Below are 16,301 nucleotides of genomic sequence, written 5' to 3'. Positions count from 1 at the left end.
GATTCGGCGGGACCGCACTCACCAGCGCCCCACTAACAAGGTCGAGCAGCACTTAAGCGGCACTTGCTCAGCCAACCCCAGCCAGCTCACAACAATGGCCACGTGGGGACCAGCCCCAAGATTCAGGGATGCTGACCTGGGGAAGCTCCTGGACATGGTGGACGCCAGGAGGGATGTCCTGTTCCCCCGAGGGTCATAGAATGGAGTCTGCACCGGCTCCTGGAAAGAGCTCCCTACCCAAGGTCAACACCTCCACCCTATCCCCATAACCCAGTAACCCCAACCAATACTAAGGGCAATTTTGGACACTAAGGGCAATTTATCATGGCCAATCCACCTAACCTGCACATCTTTGGACTGTGGGAGGAAACTGGAGCACCCGGAGGAAACCCATGCACACACGGGGAGGATGTGCAGACTCCACACAGACAGTGACCCAAGCCGGAATCGAACCTAGGACCCTGGAGCTGTGAAGCAACTGTGCTATCCACAATGCTACCGTAATGCCCCCGTGCTGTCCCGGAGGGTGAGCCACAAAGTAGCCAGTGCTGCCTGGGAGGATGTGGTTGGCAGCAGTCAGCTTGGACAGTGTGACCAGGAGGACTGGCCTCCAGTGTCGGAAGAAGGTCAATTACCTACATCAGGCAGCACGAGTGAGTAGATACCAATGTCTCACCCCCACAACCCCCAAGGGAACACCCCTCCCAGGAGACCCCAACTCTCCCTCCTTCTCCCTCCCCCGTCAGCACTCCCTCTACCCACCCCTTCAACTCCCTCCATCCCAACCCTCCCTCCACAACTGTGAACCATGCATGTGGCTAATGATGCCCTGTCTGTGTCTCCTCAGAAAAAGCTCTACCATAATCGGCAAGAGAAGGCCCAGACTGGCAGTGGGTGTCGGACCTGAGAATCCTCATGTACTTCGAGGAGCGGGCCCTGGAGATGGCTGATTTGGCCGAGGACAAGGCGGACACCCGCGCGGAGGCTGGTGGACGTCACAGACACGAGGAACCATCAGACTCCACCCAGAGGACCTATCAAACGTGAGTAGTAGTTGCCTTACTGACTGACCCATCCCTCCCACTGACCACATGTCCATTCCCCTGCAGGTACAGCAGCCGACGGCACCGGCCCATCCCAGGTGGGCACCCTCTCCTGACTCCGAGGAGAACACCTCGGAGGAGAGCTGTTATGGTCGTGGCACTGCTGTCATCCCCATCGTCCACCAGCGCAGATACACACCTCGCTGGAACATGTCAGTGGTCAGACATCTGGGGCACAATCTGGTCAGCACCACATTGCTGATGATGCACATCTGGTGGAGGCAGCAGTTGGAGGTCTGCTGGATCCCTGGACCCAGCTGGGTTCCAGCTTTATGCTGAGACTCTGGACTGGGTTACCTGGAGCAGATGGAGATGATAGGGAGTGGGTGGGGAATTCAGAGGGAGATGTCAGCATTACTCCAGCAGGTCTATAGCAGCTTAGAAGAGTCCTAGAGGCAACAGGCACAGGAGATCGCGCCAGCAATGAGTGGCACCGAGGCCAACACTGCTAGGGTGACGGCCACAGTGGAGACCTTGGTACACAACGTTGGCACCATGAGTGAAGGTGTCCAAGGCGTCGCGCAGTCGATGACAGCCACGGCTGAGGGTCTCAGCAGTATGTGTGCCTCGATAGGGATTTCACCCAGATAGGCCGAGCTTGATGATGTTCTGCGGGAAATGACCCGCTCTAAGATGGGCATGGCCGAGGCGCTGCAGAGCATGTCCCAGTCACTGAGGAGCATCGCTGAGGTGTCGACACAATGGTGCGGACCATGGGGAACTGCCAGGGCTGGCAGAGCCAGATGATGCAAGGGCAGCCAGGACTCGATCCAGTTGCCCCTCTGTCCCAAGGTGAACACCAGTGCCCTATGGGCATCGAGCAGAGGAGGGGGCATTGATTACCAACTCGGACCCATCACATGGAGTGGCAATGATGGCCATCAGCTCTCCCAAGTTCCACGTCTCTGATGAGGCCGTGTCTCGGGTCAGCACACGGGATAGGACGGCACACTTGTGCATGTGATGATGTTGACAAGTGAGCCGAGGGCTCTCTTGCCCCAGAGCCCACAGAGGATGCCTTCAGGGGCATCGAGGGCCATGCAATGAGTTAACCAGCTGGCTGCCTCCACCTCAGATGTGCATCCTGGGGACACACATAGTCATAATGGTAGAGCTAGGAGGACCAGGCATGTTGAGCATTATTGAGGGTAGGGGGTTCGGGCGGTGTTATGAAGGGGGTGGGGAGGGGGTGGGTTTGGGTGCTGTGGTGGTTGGAGCGGCACAATCGGGAATAGGGTATTATACAGCACATCAAACAACTTTTTGCACAATCATTATGATGTCCCTGTCACTTACTTCCGCAATGTAGGCTGACCCTTGAACCCTTTGCCCATCTCTACAGGAAACCACCACCCCCTGTGGTGCTCACCCAGCCCCTGGCCGTTGACGTGTCCCCGGTACTGTGTCCCATCCTCTGGGTGTTGGGATGTTGGATGCTGTTTGTGGTGATGCCACCCGCTGTGTTCAGACACAGTGTCCAGGCAAGAAGGTGTGATTGGGTTGCTAGGCAATAACTCCCACATTCCACATGGCCTGCCCACCCACCTACTTGGAATGTGTCAAGTGCTCACTTACCCACAATTACCAATTCCCTAATAGCAATAGTTTCAGCCGTGCAGCCAGAGTCCTTAGCAGTTGGTGGGGGTTATGAGTGATCAGTGGGGCAGATGGGCAGGGACAAGGGTTTCTTCTGGCATGGGGTTGAGATCCAGGGGTTGGCATGGTGGTGCCGCAAGTGATTGCCCCCCCCCCCAGCACCTTCCCCCCTACCCTCCCATGGCGGCCCACCCCTGCAGAGGGTCCCCCACCCCCGACCGTGGGTCCCCCTCCCCTGCTGAGCACTGGGGCGGCAAGCTTCCTGCCCCCGGGCCCTTTGCCTGTGAGCAAAGATGGCTCCTCACCTCCTCGGCTCCCCACAGAAACCCATCCATCAGGTTCACGTTTTTCAAAAGAAGTACAAATCGGCGCCAGCGTGACCACTTGCTGGGAAGGCTGCTGAATGAAAGGAGGCCATTGGATAAAGGGTGGCTCTCGTTAATTGTATGGAAATAGGGCTTAAGTGGTGATAATTGGTTTCTTGCCACCCTACGGCGAGATTCTAATTTTGCCTATGGGAACATGCCAGTTTCATCGCAAACTGTTTGCCTCCTGGCGCAGTTCCCATTTTTGGCCTCTCCCACTATTCACCGACATTGTTACGCTTGAGCATGATGTAACGAGGCCGGAAGATCACACCTTATATCTAAAGGAGTAAGCCAGGGGCTGGAATTCTGCAGTAAAAAACTCGCCTTCTGACTCCTCAAAGTCTTCTTGTTGTTGTTTGTTTATTGTCACATGTACCGAGGTACAGGGAAAAGTATTTTTCTGCGAGTAGCTCAAGCAGATCCACTTAGTACATGAAAAGAAAATGAAAAGAAAATACATAATAGGGCAACATAAGGTACACAATGTAAATACATGGACACCGGCATCGGGTGAAGCATACAGGAGTGTAGCATTAATCAGGTCAGTCCATTAGAGGGTCATTTAGGAGTCTGGTAACAGCAGGGAAGAAGCTGGTTTTGAATCTGTTCACATGTGTTCTCAGACTTTTGTATCTCCTGTCTGATGGAAGAAGTTGGAAGAGTGAGTAAGCCTGGTGGGAGGGGTCTTTGATTATGCTGCCCGCTTTCTCCAGTCAGCAGGGGGTGTCGATAGAGTCAATGGATAGCAGGCAGGTTTGTGTGATGGACTGGGCTGTGCTCACGACTCTCTGAAGTTTCTTGCGGTCTTGGGCCGAGCAGTTGCCATACCAGGCTGAGATGCAGCACGATAGGATGCTTTCTATGGTGCATCTGTAAAAGTTGGTAAGAATCAGTGTGCACATGAGTCAGTGTGGACACTACTTACAAGGTAAAAGTCAGGAGTGTGATCTAATACTCCCCACTTGCCTGAATGAATGCAGCTCCATTAACACTCAAGGAGCTTGACACCACCCAAGATAAAGCAGCCTGCTTGATTGGCATTCTGTCCAGCGCCTCAACCATTTACTACCTCTGCCACCAACACATGGCGGCGGCATTGTGTACCATCTCCAAATTGCACTACAGCAACTCATCAAGGTTCCTTCAACAGCACCTTCCAAACCAATGACTTCTACTACCTAGAATGACAAGGGCAGTAGATGTACTGGAACACTGCCACCTGCAAGTTCCCCTCCCAAGCTACACACCATCCTGACTTGGAAATATATCATTGTTCCTTCATTGTCGCTTGTTCAAAACCCTGGTACACTCTCCCAAACAGCACTCTGGGTGTACCTGCACCACATAGGCTGCAGTGGATCAGGAAGGCAACTCACCAGCAACTTCTCAAGGGCAATTCGGGATGGAAAATAAATGCTGGCCTAGCCAGCAAGCGGCGCCCGCATCTTGTGAATGAATATATAGAAAAAAACCTGCATAATTTGGCCAGCAGCCTTTGAAGCCCATCTGCCGCCACTTTTAGTAAATGGTAAGTTCAAAGGTCTCCAAATTGGAGGCTGCCCCTCGGAAGTACGTCCAATTTGGGCCTGAATTCAGATTCCTGAAGCCTGAAAGAAAATCTTCCTTTTAATTCATGTCAGTAACCTTTCATCAGGTCTGGGAAAAATATCCTAGGAATTGGGGGGGGACAGAGTGGGGGGGGAGAAAGTAACAGAAGGGAAGGGCTGTGATCGGCTGGAAGACACAACTGATTACATGACAAAACAGCTGATGATACAAAGCTGAAGGGCGTTGAATTGGGAAAAATAAAGAAATAAATGTCATGTCTAGAGGTGGTGAATGATGGAATGAAGAGCTGCAATCCAAGAGAAAAGGAGAAAAGCAAATGTTCAACCCAAAGCCTACAAAGTAAAATAAATTATAATGGGGAGCGAGTTTTAGTCTGAAATTGTTCAAGACAATATTGAGTCTCTAAGCTTACAAAGTGCTGAAGTGAATGATGAGGTGCTGTTCCTCCAGCTTCACTGAGATATTGCAGAAATCCAAGGACAGGGAGGTATCTCTCAATACTGCGTGCCTCCTAAATCTGTGACAGTCCCCCTCAGCGTGCTACATCAAACCTCCACCCTTATCAGCATGGCTCCTCAAGACCATAAAGTCATTTGACATCAGGGTTCCCACTGTTCCAGCATAGTACCTGTTCTATTAACTATAATTACACTGACAACTAATTTAAGATTATCAGTCAAGCTTGCAATGTGACTCACTTATGCTTGCTCGAGCTTCCATATATTCATACACAGAGCCCTGACCTCTGCAGCAGAAAGAGTATATACAGGCATTGTGCCTTTTTAAATAAAACAAAGCATGGGAAACACAAGCTCCCCTGGTGCATTTTGCATGGCAACACCTCAACCAATCAGAGATAACTGGCCAACCAATCAGCACCCTTTTCACATACAATATAAATTGTTGCTGCCTTTGAAATTTGACATGTTTACATCTGTCCTGTTGAGTGTAAAATGAAAAGTTTCAACAGTGCATCTCTTTTTTCAGCAGTACTCAAGCTCTGGGGTACTAAGTTTTCCGAAGAAATGAGGAGGCCATACTGAATTGAACAAAAGAAACAAAAGGTTTATTTATAAGGCTGAAGGTACACTGCTCCCAACACACTGACCCAACCGGGTCAGAGCCGGCTGGTCCCGAACAGGCTGACCTTAGATTCATTGGCAATTAACCTTCTCCCGCCCCCTTAGCAGGGAAGATCGTAATCCACAAAGGGCAATGGGAACACAATTGTCCTCCCTCACCCCAAAAGTCCCATGCGGATGCAGGTTGTGACACTCAGCAAATAAAGCATAAAACTAATATTTATATGTGAATACTATGTGCCCATTTCTTTATTCATTGATTTATATCAGTAAATCTGGATTGAAGCTTAAAAAATAACCTTTATTCTTCTACTTTTGATTCTTACCAACTTCATCGCTCGTTACTGGACTGTATTCAGTTCTTTAGTCTTTAGAGGACTTAAGGCACCCATCTGAATTTAAACTACAAATACTGACATAATCTAGCAGGATCATGACAAAATGGGAACGTTGAGGACCCTTTTTTATGCCAAAGTAAAGACTGGACTTTAGATGTTTCTGACAACTTGATATTGATACTGCTACGCCACAGGGTAGTACAGCCATGCCAAGCTTGAACGTAGCATTTGTGGCTGCCTACTGATTGAAAGAAGGGTTTCCTTTGCTTTATTTTTGATGTCTATTTATAATTTCGTGAATCCTTCTGCAGATTCCACTGTGGTTTTCTTGATGTTCTGTAGTGTTCTTACCTTCTGATTACCTGTCATAATATCGCCTTCAAAACAATCTTGGCATGCAGACATTGCTGTCAGCACTTCATGTGTGAATTGTGGTGATAACGTTGTCACAGTGAAAAGGCACAACGGAGCTCAAATCAAACACTTGAACTGCAGTCGCTGTTGTTTTGCAGGCAAATGCAACAGCCAATTAGTGCGCAGCAAGATCCCGCAGACAGCAAACAAGAGAAATGGTTGTGTCAATCTATTTGCCAGGGTGTTTGTTCAGGTGGAAAGGGAGGGGGTAGGAAATTAGGCCAGGACACCAGAGAACTCCTTTGTGCTTCTGCGAATTCTCTCATAAGATTTGCAACATAAAACTGAAATCTTCATCCGCATAGAACACAGCAATCAACTTACCCTGTCTATTTATAGCATCCCGACACATGTCTTTTATTTCACAAGCAATTTTAAGACCTAGATGTCGGACTTTTTTTTATATGATGCAGTGTATGTAGGGATAATTACAACCCTTCACAGTTCTATTGATTCAAGACTGTGTCATTTGTCGCATCAATGCTATAGTTCTCCAGGGGGTGCTTTAATCAGGATCAATATGATGAAAATTGGCTAAATTTGCAAATGTACTAAATTGATAAAATGAAAGCAATCCTCCAGGGTTCGTAGTTACAGATTCAGTTTGCGCACTGATAGTAATAAAAGGAACATTTTCCACATGGTGCTTCTGGCACATGTCAAAAGCATATATTAAAAACTGCACATTCCAAGACCATTCAGTTCCTCTTTTCTTACCGGCAGTTTATTTACGGTAGAATCAATAGATCACAGAAAGATCGACTGGTTTATCCAATTTGTCCCCCTTCGCTGCTCTTCCCCATAGCCCTACAAATACCACTTTAAGTATTCATTCAAATGGCTTTTAAACGTTATTATTGAATCTGCACCCACCAAGTTTTCAGACAGTGTACTTCAGATCATAACAATTTGCAGTGTGTTTTCTTTCATCTGACCCCTCTGCTTTAATGTCCAATTTCCTTAAATGTGTTACTTCTGGCTACTCTCCTCTCAAGGACAGAAAATAAATTCTCCCTATTTACTCTGTCAAAGGCCTTCATGATTTGAAAAGCCTCCATTAAATCTTCTCTTAACTTTCTCTGCTCTGAGACAAACAACCCAAATTTCTGTTGTCTCTACATATAACTGAAAGATTTCATCCCTGGTACCATAGTGCAATTGACTTTCCTGTTCCACCTGTCCCCATGTCTTAGATTGTAACAGGCAATGATGGTGAGGGGGAGGGAGAAAGAGCCCAGACCAGGTGATCGCCCTCCCTCAATGCTCTAGGATAGAGACCTGGTCATTTCCCCCCACTGATCTTGCCACGGGTCTTCCGAGCAACCTTCTTATTCCCCCCCCCCCCCCCCCCCGCCCCCGCCCCCTCACAGATCACCCAAAATGCTACTGCACATTCTTTGTGGAGGAATGAACGGAAAAAGAGGATGAGGAGTCAAAAGGGGACTCTGCAGCTTGCAGAGGAACCAAAGAAAACGGACTCTGGTATTGTCAAGAGACTTGTTACATCCTCCTGCAGGTGAGGAGTCGATGGTAAATCGGAGCCTCACATATGGGTGGAGCTGGGAGTAGATTCCCCCTGTCAGCGGCAGGCTGCATTCAAACAGGGTCAGAACTATCTGGCTGTTCTCAGCCATGTACCAGCACAAACACAAGGACGACGAAGCGCTTCCATGTCAGCTGGGCTCATAAGTATCACAACCCACTTTAAGGCAAAGGAGGATGACTGAGGGAGCAGATTGACAATACAGCAGACAGACCAGCTAGAAGACAGCAGTAATGTCTGCTGGGGAAGCACCAGATAGACTTGAGGATGCTGGGATCCATCAGCAGTAATGTGAAGCTTCTCGTGGGTATGGGGCTCAAAGTCTGCTGTAATGATCTGTATCAACATTACACAGACTGTAAGAATCAATACAGCAGATTCCAAGGCAGGACACAGTGTGGCAACAGTCTAAACCTTCACCTTGATGGAGGTTCGGATGGCTGTTCCTGAAGCCTTGGTGATTAACAGATGAATCATGTTTTCCAGTCACTCTCAGTGGACGCATGGAATCTGACTGATGCCATCAGGTCACCGATCAGGCTACTGCTTGGTGCTGCCAATCAGGACTCCCAGGAAAGTGTGATTGGTGTATCCCAAGTGTTTATTGCTGCCACCATCCGAGACAGCAGATATGGTGCCACCTGTACATAGCAGGCTGCTTAAGGCAACTATGAATCTCCCTCCTGAGATGCAGCAGACAACATTCCTAGGTCAAGGAATCTGTGAGCAAAGGCCCAAGACTCCTCATTTCTCAAACTGGGTGTGTGATGTCTATCTGCCACAAGATGAGAATGGTTTCAAGCTGAACTGGATCTGCTGATTTGCATCTGCAAAGCTATCCATGATTTGAAGAGTGAACATTAGCAAACTTGCATTTGAAACTTAGGAGTGCGACATATTATGGGATCAATAGATGATCATAAAAGACCACGGGCAATCGATTGGACCATATTTATGCTCATAATCCTGCGATCGTTAAAGCCAAATATTCGCTTTGTGCATGTCACTGGACATAGTGGTTCACACTGTTGCTTCACAGCTCCAGGGACCCGGGTTCAATTCCCGACTTGGCTTACTGTCTGTGCGGAGTCTGCATATTCCCCCTTTGTCTGCATGTGTTTCCTCCAGGTGCTCCTGTTCCCTCCACAAGTCCCGAAGGACATGCTTGTTAGGTGAATTGGACATTCTGAATTCTCCCTCTGTGTACCCAAACAGGTACAGGAGTGTGGCAACTGGGGGATTTTCACAGTAATTTCATTGCAGTGTTAATGTAAGCCTACTTGTAACACGATTAAATATGTATGAAATGCTGTCCACTATTGTTTCCGAGTTCAAGTATATTTATTTTGTTGTCTCATTTATAAAGGAGCATTAACTTTTGTGAAAATATTTTGACAAAGGGAAAATTATTAAAGGGACCATGTCTAAAGATCATCATTCACGTGTATTCGGTGGTGTATTTTGATGGAATATTTCATGACAATGGCATCTTCTTTCTGAATTCGAATTAATAATAAGACTTTGGAATGTGCACAATATCATCTCTCACTTTTATTAGATTCCATTTCATTTCCACTGCACACAACTTCCTGACTAAGAAGGCGGTAGATAATCTGTCCGTCCCCTGTGCTGGTTTCTTAATACCCATTATGAGATGTTTGAGAACAGCCCTGGTTGACTCAGCTTATGTTGTTCTCGCCTTTATTGCTATGAGAGAAACACCTCACCCCCATTGACACCTCCCTCCATCTCCGGGCTGTGAACGGGATTTATTCGCATTGGGAATTACAACAATGAAATATTTAATATTGAGACTGCAAGACTCTGCTGAACTGGGCTAGAGAATCAGCTGCCGAGGTCAGCACGAAGATCTAAAGCTTCCTATCTGTATTCCCCTCACAAGTGAAAGGGACTCTGTAATATGCTGATTTTTGTGTCTGAGTGGGTGATGTGTGTGTGTGTGAGAGAGAGAGAGAGCGAGAATTGGAGGTAAACGGGACAGACATTTGCTGTTCTGTTGAAAATAAAAATGGGAAATATTGGAAATCTGAATCAAAAACAGCAGATCAGCCAGTAAATGAACATTTTGTCAGAGGCCTATTCAGGAATAAAACTGCAAAAGTAAATACATATAATTTATTTTAAAAGAAAAGATAGATTTGCATTTATGTTTCACCTTTCACAAACTCAGGGCTTATAGTAAATTAATACTTTTTAAATGTAGCCATTATTGAAACAGGAAATTTTATTTTATCTTGAAGAGGACTGAACCATATACATTATACATCAGTTATAAATAAGGGGCCTGCCTGAATTAGGTTCATAATATATAGGAGCAGAATTAGGCCAATCAGTCCATCAAATCTGCTCTGCCATTCGATCGTGGCTGATATGTATCTCATCCCCATTCTCCTGTATTTTCCCCATGACCCCTGATCCCTTTATTAATTAAGTGACTATCTATCCCTGTCTTAAAGACACACGGTGACTTGGCCGCCACAGCCTTCTGCGACAATGAGTTCCACAGATCCACCACCTTCTGGCTGAATAAATTCCTCCTCATCTTAGTTTTAAAGGATCATCACTTCAGTCTGAGGCTGTGCTCTCTGGTTCTAGTCTCTCCGACTAATGGAAACATCCGCTCCACGTCCACTCTACCTAGGCCTCTTAGTATTCTGTACGTTTCCCCGCTCAACCCATTGGAGCATTTCCCTTTAGGCAGAAGCTTTTGTTTCCCTCTCCCTCTCTCATCATTGCTTATCATTGCTGAAAGACAAGTGTCAATAACATCTCAATTTAATTACTGTAATTATTATGTACTTGTGAGCACGCAATGAATGAAAGGTATTTTAAAATTCTTTCATGGGATGTGGTTGTCACTGGCAAGGCTTATCTATAATGGCTCTTGATGTGGTGGTGGTGGTGAGTTACCTCCTTGAACCCCTGCAGTCAATGTGGTGTAGATAGGGCCATATATAAGAAGGGAGTTCCAGGATTCTGACCCAGAGACAGTGAAGGAATGGAGGTATATTTCCAAGTCAGAATGGTGAGTGATTTGGAAGTCCAGCTGGTAGTGTTCTCATGTATCGGCTACCAATGTAATTCTAGATAGTAGTGGGCGTGGGTTTAGAAGGTGCTGCCTAAGGAATCTTGGTGGGTTCATACAGTGCATCTTGTAGATGGTACACACTGCTGCCACTGTTTGTTAGTGGGGGAGGGAGTGCTTATGGAAGGGGTGCCAACCAAATGGGCTCCTTTGTCCTGGATGGTGTCGAGAGTGTTGTCGGAGCTACACTCATCCAGGCAAGTGGAGAATATTTCATCACACTCCTGATTTTTGCCTTGTAGATTGAGGACAAGCTTTAGGGAGTCAGAGGGTGAATTGCTCACTACAATTTCTAGCCTTTGACCTACTCTTGTAGCCACAGCATATATATGGCTAGTCCAGTTCAGTTTGTGGTCAGTTATAATTAGGATCGTTGACAATGGAGGATTCAGGGCAGCACGGCAGTGCAGTGGTTAGCATTGCTGCCTCACGCGCCAAGGTTCCAGTTCAATCCAGGCTCTGGGTCACTGTCCGTGTGGAGTTTGTACATTCTCCCCGTGTTTGCATGGGTTGCACACCGACATTCCAAAAGATGTGCAGGGTAGGTAAATTGGCCATGCTAAACTGCCCCTTCATTGGAAAAAAATGAATTGGGTACTCTAAATTTATTTTTTAAAAGATAATGGAGGATTCAGTGATGGTAATGTATTGAATGTCAAGGGGCGATGATCAGACTCTCTATTGTTGGAGATGGTCATTGTCTGTCACTTGTACTTGTATGGCATAAATGTTACTTTCCACTTGTCAGCCGAGGTCTAGATATTTTCAATGTCTTGCTGCATTTGGACATGGATTGCTGCAGTGTCTGAGCAATCGTGAATGGTGCTGGGCATTGTGCAGTAATCAGCGAACAACCTCACTTCAACCTTATGCTGGAAGGATGGTCATTCATGAAGCAGCTCAAGGTGGTAGGGCCTAGGACACTACCCTGAAGAACTCCTGCAGTGATGTTCTGGAACTGAGATGATTAACCATCACCCACCACAACATCTTCATTTGTGCTTGGTAAGGCTCCAACAACCAAAGCGTTTTCCACTGACTCCAAATACCATTGACTCCAATTTTGATAGGGCTCCTTAATGCCAGACTCAGTCAAATGCTGCCTTTTTTCCAAGGGCAGTCACTCTCACCTCACCTCTGGAGTTCAGCTATTTTGCCATTGCTTGAACCAAGGCTGCAATGAACTGGTGGAACCCGAAATGAACATCAGTGACAAAGTTACTGGAAAGCAAATTCTGCTTGATAGCACTATTGAGACCCATTTCATTGCTTTACAAGTGATCATGAGTGGACTGATGGAGAGATAATTGGCTGGGTTGGATTTGTCCTGTTTATCGTGTACAGGGCATATCTGGGCAATTTTCTACATTGTCAGGTAAATTACAGTGTTGCAGCTGTACGTCGTGCACATTCCCGGTGACCTTCATGACCACCAATAGCAGATACCCTCCTCCTCCACATGGTCCAAGTCCGCGAGGACAAGGCACAGGTGGCTCACCGTCCCATTGTTGAGGTGGAGCCTCCTGCGGCACATGCTGTCCAACATCTCCTTGAACAACCAGCAATGCGTGTACACCTTGGGCCGTCACTGGCCTCCCCCTCTGGATCCCTCACCAGCCTGGTGGGTGGACAGGTCCTCATGGTGTGGGGTGGCCCCCTGCACATAGGCTGCCACCTCGAGTCTCCGTCGCCGCTGTCATAATATACACACAGATATATGATGGTGCACAGACAGGCAGTGATTGACACACAGGATGACAAGTGAACACACAGAACACAGCAGCCAATCACCAGACAGGACACAACCACTATAAAGCCAGAGGGCACTAGTTTTCCCGCTCTCTTGGGACAGTCAGAGCTCGTGAGCAGCAACTAGAACATCCACCATGTGGTAGTAAGATAGTCTGGTCAGGTTAGCCTCAGCTCTCAAGTCAAGTCAGCATAGTGTCAACCCACAGTTAAAGTATGTATGATAGTTAAGAGTTCAATAAAATCGAGTTGCAAGTGTTGGATGTCTGTCTCTCTCACTGCTACAGTAAACGCAGTCCTTGCAGACCCAGCTTACCCAACACATCAGCCGCGACTGCCACTGCCTTCTCCAGCATCTGGCCACCAGTACCGCGAGGGCAGGTGCTGCGGGGTTCACAATACCATCCGTAATGTAATATTTAAGAAATTGGAGAGGGTGAGAGATAGACAATCGTTCACTGCTTCTACCCCGGGGCCCTCGAGTCCACCAGGCCTCCCCCAATGTTGCATTCCCTGCCTTCTCTCAGGGTGCCATCCAATGAGTTGGTTGTGCTGGGGCACACGCCACAGTAGGGGCCCCAGACCCTGTACCCACACCCCTGCCGGTAACATTACTAGGACTGGACTCAGGTTCCCTGATCTACACACATGCGCTATCTGGTCGCAGGGATATCCCCAGTGCTGAGGCCCTGCTCCAGGGTGTTTGATTGTTGACTGCTTCCTCTGTGGTGGTGACACCTCCAGGGTTCAGGTGAAGTGTCCAGGTCTCAGAGTCTTATTGGGATGCTCAGCAGTGACACTCGCCTGCAACATGGCATTTCTACCCATGGGAATTCACTTGAGAATATTCTGTTTATTAAACGGTCAACAGTAACAAAGATTTGGAAATCAACTACATAACATTCCACATATCACACAAACCATGAAACAACAAGGAAACATCACCGTTCCATATTGGTGTCAATACAAAGCCATATCAGCTAATTTTCACAACAACAAAAAAAACACATTTTTTCATCCCTCACAGCTTCCTCAACAGATATGGAGGCTAAGCCTCAGAATGTGTTATCACGTCCAGAACACTGGCGTGGAAATGATCTGTCCATCGATGTGTTACTTGTTCCACACGGTTGCACAGTGGTTAGCACAGTTGCTTCACAGCTCCGGGGTCCCAGGTTCGATTCCCGGCTGCGTCATTGTCAGTGCGGAGTCTGCACATTCTCCCTGTGTCTGCGTGGGCTTCCTCCGGGTGCTGCGGTTTCCTCCCACAGTCCAAAGACGTGCAGGTTAGGTGGATTGGTCATGCTAAATTGCCCCTAGTGTCCAAAAAAGGTTAGGTGGGGTTACGGGGATAGGGTAGAGGTGTAGGGATAGGATGGAAGTATAAGCATAGGGTGGAGGTATGGGCAGAGGTAGGGTGCTCTTTCCGAGGGCCGGTGCAGACTCGATGGGCCAAATGGCCTCCTTCTGCACTGTAAATTCTATGATTCTATATCAGTGCCATTCTCTTTCCAGGAACCACAGCTGTGCAGGCCCTCCCACACGGCCCAATCTCACCGCAACTAAATCCTGCCATCCACCTATTTCACTGGCACTCCAAGGTGCAATTGAACAGTTTTGATTCCAGCATGTTTAACCCGTGGTGACATGCCAGTTATATGCAGCATTCACCACACCAGCAAGAAATGCATCAGCAATCTGCAAGCATTTCTTCAATGGTGTAATCAGGTGGTCCATTTGGATCAATGTTGCACATCAGGACTCACAGCATCTTCTTTCTTCAAACCAGATTGCCTTCTGGACTCATACATCCCCCTGAGCCCGGTGTTCCAGAACCCCCAGGTATTTTAGAAAAGAATTGTCCTTTCCAGCTACAGAAAAGGAAGGAAACAATAACAGCGGCCTCCAGGCATTTGTAGCCACCAGCAGGAGCAAGCAGCAAACAAAATCTACAGCTGTGAAGTACTCGTGTACCTAATATTGCCAATTCCTTAGTAGCAATAGCCTTCAGCTGTGCAACCAGAGGCCACCACAGCCAGAGTGGGTCAAAGTGACCTTCTGTATATTACCATGGACAGGGCTCTGTCCTGGAGTGTTCGGCGGGACTGACGGGCAGCAGTTGGAGTTGCCCCTGGTATGCGTATGCCTGATCTGGTGGGTGGCCTGTTGGACCTGTGGGCGCTGAGCCACTCACCCCCCAGTCCAGGAGTGAACCCCCCCCCCTCCTCCCACCAATGGCTCTGTTTCCTCTCTCCCCACTCCCCCAGGGTGTAGCCGCTCCAGAGCCCTGGAGCTGATTGACCGATTTTGAAGATGGCTACTCACCTCCTTCAATCCCCACAGCAGCCATTGCGCTGGCTTCACATTTTAAAATAGGTGTGTTAAAGGGCGCCCATGTGACTACTCGTTGGGGAGCCTGTTACATCATAGGAAGCTGTTTGATAGTGGGTCCGTTCCATTAATGATATGGAGACTCGCCTGAATTGGTAATTGCTACTTTTTTGCCACGTTTCGGCGGGATTCAGAACCTGCCAACGTTAGCGGGCTGGTAAGATCGGAAACCAATCGGTGCCCGGTGCAGTTCCCGATTTTGCCCTCGCCTATGATCTAATTGGTTCGCACGGGCCTGCGCTGGGCGCAACGGGGCCGTTAGATGGCGCGCTTAAGCTCCATCCAAGGGCAGGCAGAAGTCCCACCTGCTCCCAATCAATGCTTAATTGAGCATAAAAAGGCGGCGGGCCTGTCAGAGTTGGCAGGGATACGTTCCCCATTGACTCTCATGGTGGGCGCTGAGCATTTGCCATCCTGAAAATTCAGGCCATGGTTACAATACAATATAGCCTGAATCTCAACAGCTGGTGCATGTGGACCTCACTCAGATTCACTCCAGACTGTGTGCAGAATTTGGCCCCCAAATTACACATTGCCTATTGTTAATAAAAACCCTGTATCATAGGGAGTAACTTTGTGAGTAAAAGAAATCTGTGGCTGAAACTGTTTTCTTTAGACAATGAGCTTCAGAAGCTAAACTGTGGTTTATTGCGAAACAGAAAAAAAATGTACTGTTTATTCTAATTCTTCAGGATTGTGTGCACTTCTGAGTTCAGCTACGATACTAATGTCGGCAAATGGGAAACAGCATGGATTTTTTGACATATGATGCTGCACCAAAAAGTACCAGATTATCCAATAATTGTTGTTATAATTTTTTTTAAATAACCAATATAAAGGGAGTCAGACAAGTTTCCATTTGAGACCTTGCTCCAAATGGATAACCTAGGTAAAACTCTGCAAATATTTCACTAGCGCAGCACCCCAGGGAAAGATCCTTCATGACGGGAGACAGAACAAACAGGTTTTTCACGGCAACCACTCAGTCAAGCTGTTTTTTTCAAATACTAAAAGTAAATGTTGCCAACTTGGATCAGAAATG

The sequence above is a fragment of the Scyliorhinus canicula genome, chromosome 15 (genome assembly GCF_902713615.1).
Source record: "Scyliorhinus canicula chromosome 15, sScyCan1.1, whole genome shotgun sequence".
NCBI lineage: Eukaryota > Metazoa > Chordata > Chondrichthyes > Carcharhiniformes > Scyliorhinidae > Scyliorhinus > Scyliorhinus canicula.
Note: the sequence above shows the minus strand (reverse complement) of the source record.